At 40.8% G+C, this 7836-nt stretch overlaps 1 pseudogene; it reads right to left on the bottom strand.

Annotated features, from left to right (window-relative positions):
- Nucleotides 1-2915: 2915 nt before the first annotated feature.
- LOC121450035 lies at nt 2916-3229 on the bottom strand (annotated as a pseudogene).
- Nucleotides 3230-7836: the final 4607 nt, after the last annotated feature.

Here is a 7836-nt window from a genome sequence, read left to right as displayed (position 1 = left end):
TTTTCCTCAGGGTAGCAACATGCAAAATTAACACACAAAACCAGTAGCCTTCCTATATAAAAATGACTAGTGGACTGATTAAAAAATCAGGGAAATAGTAGCTTTTAAATTAGCCTCCAAAAATATATCTTGGGATAACATTAACCAAACAAGGGAAGGCTGGTGTAGTTAAAAAGTTAAAGACACTGAAGAAGGGCTGGAGAGATGGCTCAGTGGTTAAGAGCACTGGCTGCTCTTCCAGAGGACCCAGGTTTGATTCCCTGCAAACACATGGCAGTTAACAACTATCTGTAACTCCAGTACCAGGGCATCTGACACCTTCACACCAATATACATAAAATGAATTTAAATAAGCCATTAAAAAAAGACACTGAAGAAAAAAGTTGAAGAAGATATCATAAGATGAAAAGATCTCCCATGTTCATGGATCAGTAGGATTAATATTAAAAAATGGCCTATCAAAAACAATCTACAAATTCAATGCAACTCCCTTCAAAATTCCAACAAAGTTCTTCACAGAAGTAGAAAGGACAGTTTCTTTTTTCACCTTGAAAACACACACACACACACACACACACACACACACACACTTCACACCAAACAAAGAAAACTCAGCACCACAAAAACACCCAAGCAAACATAAAACAACCCAGGATATAATCATGAATAATAAAAGAACTGTGGGTGGTATCATCAACCCCAACCTCAAATTGTACTACTGAGCAATAGTAATAAAATCAGCATTGTATTGGTATCTTAATGACACTGTCTTTTAATGATATTCTGCTATACTTGTAGATTAGTGTCTTGGTCAGCCACCATCAGAGAAGCTTGATGCAGTAGACGGAATCATACACAGAGATACACCCCTTGATAGATTGCAGAGTGAGGGACTTTGGAACATTCAATTCTAAATGTGTTGCCTCCATCAAGTTCCTCAACTTAGGGTTTAGGGAACTCTTAGAAGAGGAATCAGAAAGATTGTAAGAACCAGAGGTTTTGGAAGCCACCAAGGAAATAAGGCCTTCTAAACACAGCATGAGAGATGTACGTAAGAGCTCACAGTAGCTATGACAGTAAGCACAGGACGTACACAGGTCAGGGCCAAATGGAAGTCCCAGTTCTGAGAGGGAAAGTGGACACAAGTCCATATCTCCAACCCAGACACTATCTCTAATTCATAACTGCTTGCAAATGAAAAAATTAGTTTTCTCCAATGGAATTTCATGGGATACAGACCACTGTAAAGTCCAGGATCTATGCTCAGCAGTAGATGGTTAATGCAAACTCTATGGAATTTATAAAATATTTGGAGGTTCTTTGTGTCCTAATGCTTTGTTCCCCCGCCTCAGGTCCTTTGTGTATATATTGTAATTTCTGGTTTTATGTCTCTATGGATTTCTAGACATGCATATATATATATATATATATATATATATATATATATATATTACTTTTTCTTTGACTCACTGTCTTCTGTGTGTTTGTTTGTTTTGTCTTAATCTGGTTTGTTTTTATTTTATTATTATTTTACATGCTGGTTTGTTTTCTAATGAGAGAGGGAAATGATAAGAGTGTGAATTTAGGTGGAGAGAATTTCAGATTACTTGGGGAAGGGGAGATTGTAATCAGGATACACTGTATGAAAAAAACTATTTTTTTTTTTAAATGAGATCCTCCTGGAAATTGGAAGCAGACAAGATCTCTAGGCAAAAGTTGGGAGCATGGGAGTGGGGGTGGTGTGGGGGGAAGGGGAGAGCGGGAGAGAGAAGGGAGAAGGGGAGGGCTGGAGAGAGCTTGGGGAAGTGGGATAGTTGAGATGGAGGAAGGTCAGATATGGGAGCAAGGAAGAAGATATCTTAATTAAGGGAGTCATTGTGGGGTTGGCAAGAGGCTTGACTCTAGAGGGAGGCCTAGATGTTCACAGGGATGTCCTCAGCTAGGACCCTGGGCAGTGGAGTAGAGGGTGCTTGAACAGGCCTTGTCCCATGATCAGACTGATGACTATCTTGAATATCACCATAGAACCTTGGTCGACAGATGGAGATAGAGACAGAGACCCACATAGGAGATTTGGACCAAGCTCCCAAGGTCCAGTTGAAGAGCAGAAGGAGGGAGAATATGACCAAGGAAGTCAGGACCACAAGGGATTGATCTACCCACTGAAACAGTGTGCCTGAACTAATGGGAGCTCACCAAATCCAGCTGGACTGGGGACTGAACAAGCATGGGATCAAACTGGACCCTCTGAACATGGCTGAAAATTGGGGCAGACTGAGAAGCCAATGATAATGGCACTGGGATTTGTCTCTACTACATGTACTGGCTTTTTGGGAGCCTAGTCTGTTTAAATGCACACCTTCCTAAACCTGGATGGAGGGGAGAGGAACTTGGACTTCCCACAGGACAGGGTACCCTGCCCTCTCTTAGGACTGGAGGGGGAGGGGAAGAGGGTGAGTGGGGGAGCAGGAGGAAAGTGGGAGGAGGGGAGGGAGTGGAAATTTAGATTTCTATTATTTATAAAGCAATAAAAATTATTAGAGAAAAATGAGTTGTCTATTTTTACAGGTATTTACAAATTTAGAAGAGTGTCATGCAGTTTATGAGTCTAGTAGTTTCCACAGTGTTGAGGATTTCTTAGCCTCTCTTGGCCAGTGAAAATAAATAATTGTGTACGTTAAAAAAGGAAAAAAAATAAGGCCAATATCCAGGGATTTCTCTGAATTTCTTGTTTTGTTTCTATGTAATCAATTGTTAAATTTCCTTCGGAGAATTCTTCAAATAATCTGATTGCATTATCTTGAATGTTAGTGGAAAAAATGCAGCCTCATTGTATCACCTTTTTGATTGTTTATTGTTTTTTTTTTTTTTGCGCCACAGCAACGTTTATTGGTTTATTGAGAACGGGGAGGGGATCAGTCCTTCTTGGCCGCCGCCTTCCTCATGGAGGTCAACACGTTTCTCAGCTCCTCCCGCTTCCTCTTGGCTAGTCTGTGCATGCCCACCCGCTTCTTGATGAACTTGAGCGCGCGCTTGTCCTTGGACACCTTGAGCAGCTCCAAGGCACACCGAAGCCGCACACCTCCGGATCATGTCCCGCACGAACTTGGTGTGGTTTGTGAGGCGCCCGCGCCGCTGGCTGTGCCTCGGCTGGCTTAAGTTCTTCGTCACCTTGTGACCCTTGTTGAGGCCCACGGCCATGGGGTAGCGCAGGGCCATGGCTGCTCCTCTCCGATGGCGGCCGCGACAGGAAGCTTGTTTTCTTTAGGAATGTTTGTGAAGATAAAACATGTCTGTCTAGTGGAGAGTGAAGTAAGTTTGATCCTTTGCTCTGCTCTGTTCTCCCTTCCTGAATTTTGGGAAAATGTAAGCATGTATGTCTTACTATTTGCTGTAGTTTTTCATAGAAGAAAGGGCTTTATATGGCTTATTAAGGTTTGATTTCATTGAATAGATCGATCAGTTTATTTTATCACAAAAAGTATTTATAAAATCTCAGTCCCATCAGAGCTAAATGATCCTTTGAATAACTGAGTGGGATTGCTTATTCATTCTACCATATTGCAAGTGTAGTGACTGTAAATTCTGATGTATAAACACAGGGGACTGGCAAGATTCCAGATGTCTCTCCATGTATAAATGCATGTAAAAAATGTCCGGCCTTAGCTTGCCTTGTTTCTAGCAGGCTTTTTTAAAATTATCCCATCTACCTTTTCCCTCTGGGCTTTTACTTTTCTCTAATCTAAACACCCTTCTTTCCTTCTTACTCCTTGATTGATTGTATGGCTGAGTGGATAGCCCCTGGCATCTTTCTCTCCTTTTTTGCTTCTACCCCTTCTTTCTTTTTCTCCTATTTATCCTCTCTACGTTCCAGCCCCACCTATTGCTCTTTCCTGCCTAGTTTCGGGCGTCCAGCTCTTTATTAGACCAATTGGGTGTTTTAGGCAGGCAAAGTAACATAGCTTAACAGAGTTAAACAAATGTAGCATAAAAGAACGCAACACAACTTTGCATCATGAAACAAATATTCCACAGCATAAATGAATGTAATACATCTTAAACTAATAGTCTACAACAAAAGGTAGCTGTAGTTATGCTTATGATTTAAAAGTAAATATGGTTTTAATACAAGATTGAAAATGAATTTGGCTGAAGAAAAGCAAAATGATTGAATTACTGTTGACTGAGGGTTTCTGTCTGCCCTGTTCGCCAGCCATTTAGTCCCAGAGAAAAATTACACAAAAAAAAATCTACATTAGCTCTAAACTGATTGGCCCATTAGCTCAGGCTTCTTGTTAACTTTTATAACTATATTAGCCCACTATTCTTATCTATGTTAGCCACATGGCTCAGTACCTTTTTCAGTGGGGTAGGTCAGATCCTACTTCTTCGGTGTCTGGACAGGACTGGAGGAATGGGCTTCCTCATTCCCAGGATTCTCCTGTTCTCTTTTACCCATATCTACTTCCTGTCTGGTTTTTCCACCTATACTTTCTGTCTGTCTACTGGCCAATCAGCATTTATTTAAAACGTAATTGACAGGATACATAATTGTCCCACACCAAATTACTTTGAAATCTAGATAAATATTTCTTTGAGAATATCTTGACTCCTAGAATGTCTGTCTGTGGGAACAGTTTCTTTCCCTTCTTCATGTGGATTCCAGGACTGTTCCCAGGTTGCCACGTTTGGCATCAAGACAAGTGTCTTTATAAACTGAACCATCCTGCTGGCCCATAAAGTTTTTTTAAATACAAGATAAGTCATGGAATTAACAGAAAACCTTGATGTTTTCCTTATAGTCCTCTAAGTAGAATGATAATCTGTTAACTATCACTGTTCAAAAGACATAAATTTAATAACTTAAGCTATAGTCATTCAGTTATTTATCATGAATTTATAGGTCAGACATGTGACCCTTTGATCTTTCTGGTTTCACTGACTTGTGCTTGGTCGTTCTATATAACTACTTATCAGTCGTTAGCTGATATATTGACATGTGTGGGGGTGACCCATCTTCTCTTCATCATTTGAGGGATAACTAGGTCACAGGCTCTCCAGTTGGCTAGGCTAACATTGCTCTTATAGGGATGGGAGGAGAAATAGAGAATCTCTTAAAGCCTAGGCTCAAAAGTAGCATATCACTACTTCTGCTACCTACTATTGGCCAGATAAAATGAACAAATCAAAAAAGAAAATAAATGCCCCAGTGATGGAGGAAGGTCATTGGCTAATAAAGGAACTGCCCTGGCCCATTTTATTGGTTAGAAGATAGGTGGGAGGAGAAAACAGAACAGGATACTGGGAGGAAGAGGAAGTGAGCTCAGAGACTCCACAGCTCTCTCGGGAGCAGACGCCTCAGAGAGAGACGCCATGCCCCGCTCCCGGGATGAAGCACCGACCCAGGATGGACATAGGCTAGAATCTTCCTGGTAAGCGCACCTTGGGGTGCCATACACAGATGATTAGAAATGGGCTAAATTAATATGTGAGAATTAGCCTAGAAGAGAATGGGCCAAGCGGTGTTTAAAAGAATACAGTGTCTGTGTAATTATTTCGGGGCATAAGCTAGCCGAGCAGGCGGCTGGGGTGCCAGGGACGCAGCCCCGCCGCCCTTATTACTACACCCCAGTAGTTAAAGGAACTCAATACACACCTAAAAGGGTACAATAAGTGGGTAGGGACAGGAAAAAAAAACCATCATGATTTGATTAAAAGTATGTTTTGTTAACTAATTCCAGAATTTTCAAAAGCTTCTATCAACTATGACATCATGCTTGGACTCCAGAGTTGATTATGTCAGTTAGAATGAGATAGGGTCCTTTAGTATGTCTTTGTGATTTGGAATCATGAAAATTAAAAAAAAACAACAACAAAAAAACCTAAATGAGTTAGGGCCTCTTTTTGTGTGAAGACATACAAATTAAAGGCTTCTCCAAATACTCAGCATGGAATTGAAGGTATGATGAAGATAACTACAAATGGTATCCATGGGCTGGAGGAAATAAAGAGGCAATCACTGATGGTTTACACAGTGCAGACTCTGCCAGGGACGGATTGCATCTGCCCTGTCCTGGGTTGTGGAACTTCTCTGTGCTCAGATCACTCACTTTCTCCATGGGCTTCTTCTTCCCCTGTTTGTTTCTTTTGCATGTGGAGCAGGGTTGTATTTCATCTCTCCCCTCTCACCCACTTGCTGGCTTCTGAGACTACAGCCCAGTTCTCCCAGCTAATTTGGAATCTGTTCTGATTTCCTGCCAATAAGAAAGTTGAAAAGTGGGACTTTTTATATTTTAACAATCTCTGTCCCCTTTTGTCCAGAATGATAGTATGTTTTCAAAGATGCTCCCTGAAAACCCGCTGTGATCTTTTAAGAATTGAATGAAGAATCAGAGCTTACTGCTTTTGATATATTTAAATATATCACTTTATATCATTTTATATAATCCCAAACTCCCAGGAGCCAGTTTCTGAATGTAATACAGACATTTCCTTACCATTTTGCTAGCTTTTGAGAGGATAATATGGGACCAGTTCTACAGGTTACCAGAGGTGTGACTCCTACCATCTTTTCTTGAAAGGAAACAGTTGCATTTAAGGTATACTGGAGACTGTGGCTACATGGGGTCCCTTTGTCTGTCACTGTTGATAATGGACAAATCTAAAATACATTGAAGTTCCTTATTGTTGAAAAAATAACTTCAGTCTTTTTAATTGGCACATAACCTTGAGCAAAAAGAAAATGTTACTAACCCTACAACTTCCTCCAAAAACTGACTTTTCTCAATAAATATAACATAAGGCGCTATTAGGCATGACATTTCCACGTGTTTTAGACCAGGAGTCACATGATGAATGTTGTGGTTGAGCTGTGTTTTCAATTTAACTAGGATTTTGTTCTTAGTTGCTTTCTTTCCCTTCAGCTTTCCATGTGAACTGTGTTAGAATAAAGGATTACACCAGGCAAGAAAAGAGACAAACCCTTAGCATTTGAACTTCTAAAGAGACACTTAACACGATATCAAAAGCTTTGACTCTGACATAAACTAGAGACTAATCTGGAGGCTTAGCAAGATCGTTCTGTCTTTAGGAACAAAGGTGAAGCCAGTTGACTGAAGGAAAGAATGATTTGGGAAGAGAGGAGATTAAAGTTGGTTGTGAGTCCTACCAGGGTGGAAGTTCTTTGTGTCAGGGAAACAACAAAAACCTGAAAGTAGTTTGCAGTACCTGTAAGAGGCATCTATCTGTGGAACTACCTCTGAAATGCCCCAGGTGTAAAGCTGGAGCAGGAGCATGACCCTAATAAATAGAGATGTGGAAGCATGCAGGTCCTACATCTCCCAGAAGGGAGGGAAAAGCAGATGGGGATGCCTGAAGATCCCAGTAAGGGCTATGGAACTGAAAGACTTTAGGCACCTTGTAGGCTTTTTAGAAAAACAAATGAAGACAGGGTCTTGCTATGTAGCCCATGCTAGACTTGAGCTAGGGATTTTTCTGTGTCTACTTCCCAAGTCATATCCTAACATTATAGGCATGCATTTGGGAAACACTATGCTTCTGTTATGTGGTGCACAGAACACAAGGACTGGGGGCTAAAAGATTTGGGGGTGCTGTGGATGTTAATGGCAGTTAGATGAATGTATCAGCTGAGAGACTGTGGCCGGAGCAGGCAAGGGAATTCCTCCTTGTGAAACTGGAAAGGCTCTCTCTTCTTTCTGAACTAGTCAAGAGAATTTTATATTGCTTGTTTTCTTGAATGGAACTGAGTAAAAAATAAATCACAGAAGTCTGGGTTTGCTTTCAAGTAGTATGCATGATCAGTGTTTCTCTTGTCAA

The sequence above is a fragment of the Microtus oregoni genome, unplaced genomic scaffold (genome assembly GCF_018167655.1).
Source record: "Microtus oregoni isolate MIOR12 unplaced genomic scaffold, Mior012 000006F_ref0000085, whole genome shotgun sequence".
Classification (NCBI taxonomy): domain Eukaryota; kingdom Metazoa; phylum Chordata; class Mammalia; order Rodentia; family Cricetidae; genus Microtus; species Microtus oregoni.
The sequence above is the reverse complement of the archived record's forward strand: the minus strand, read 5'-3'. Positions and strand labels throughout refer to the sequence as shown.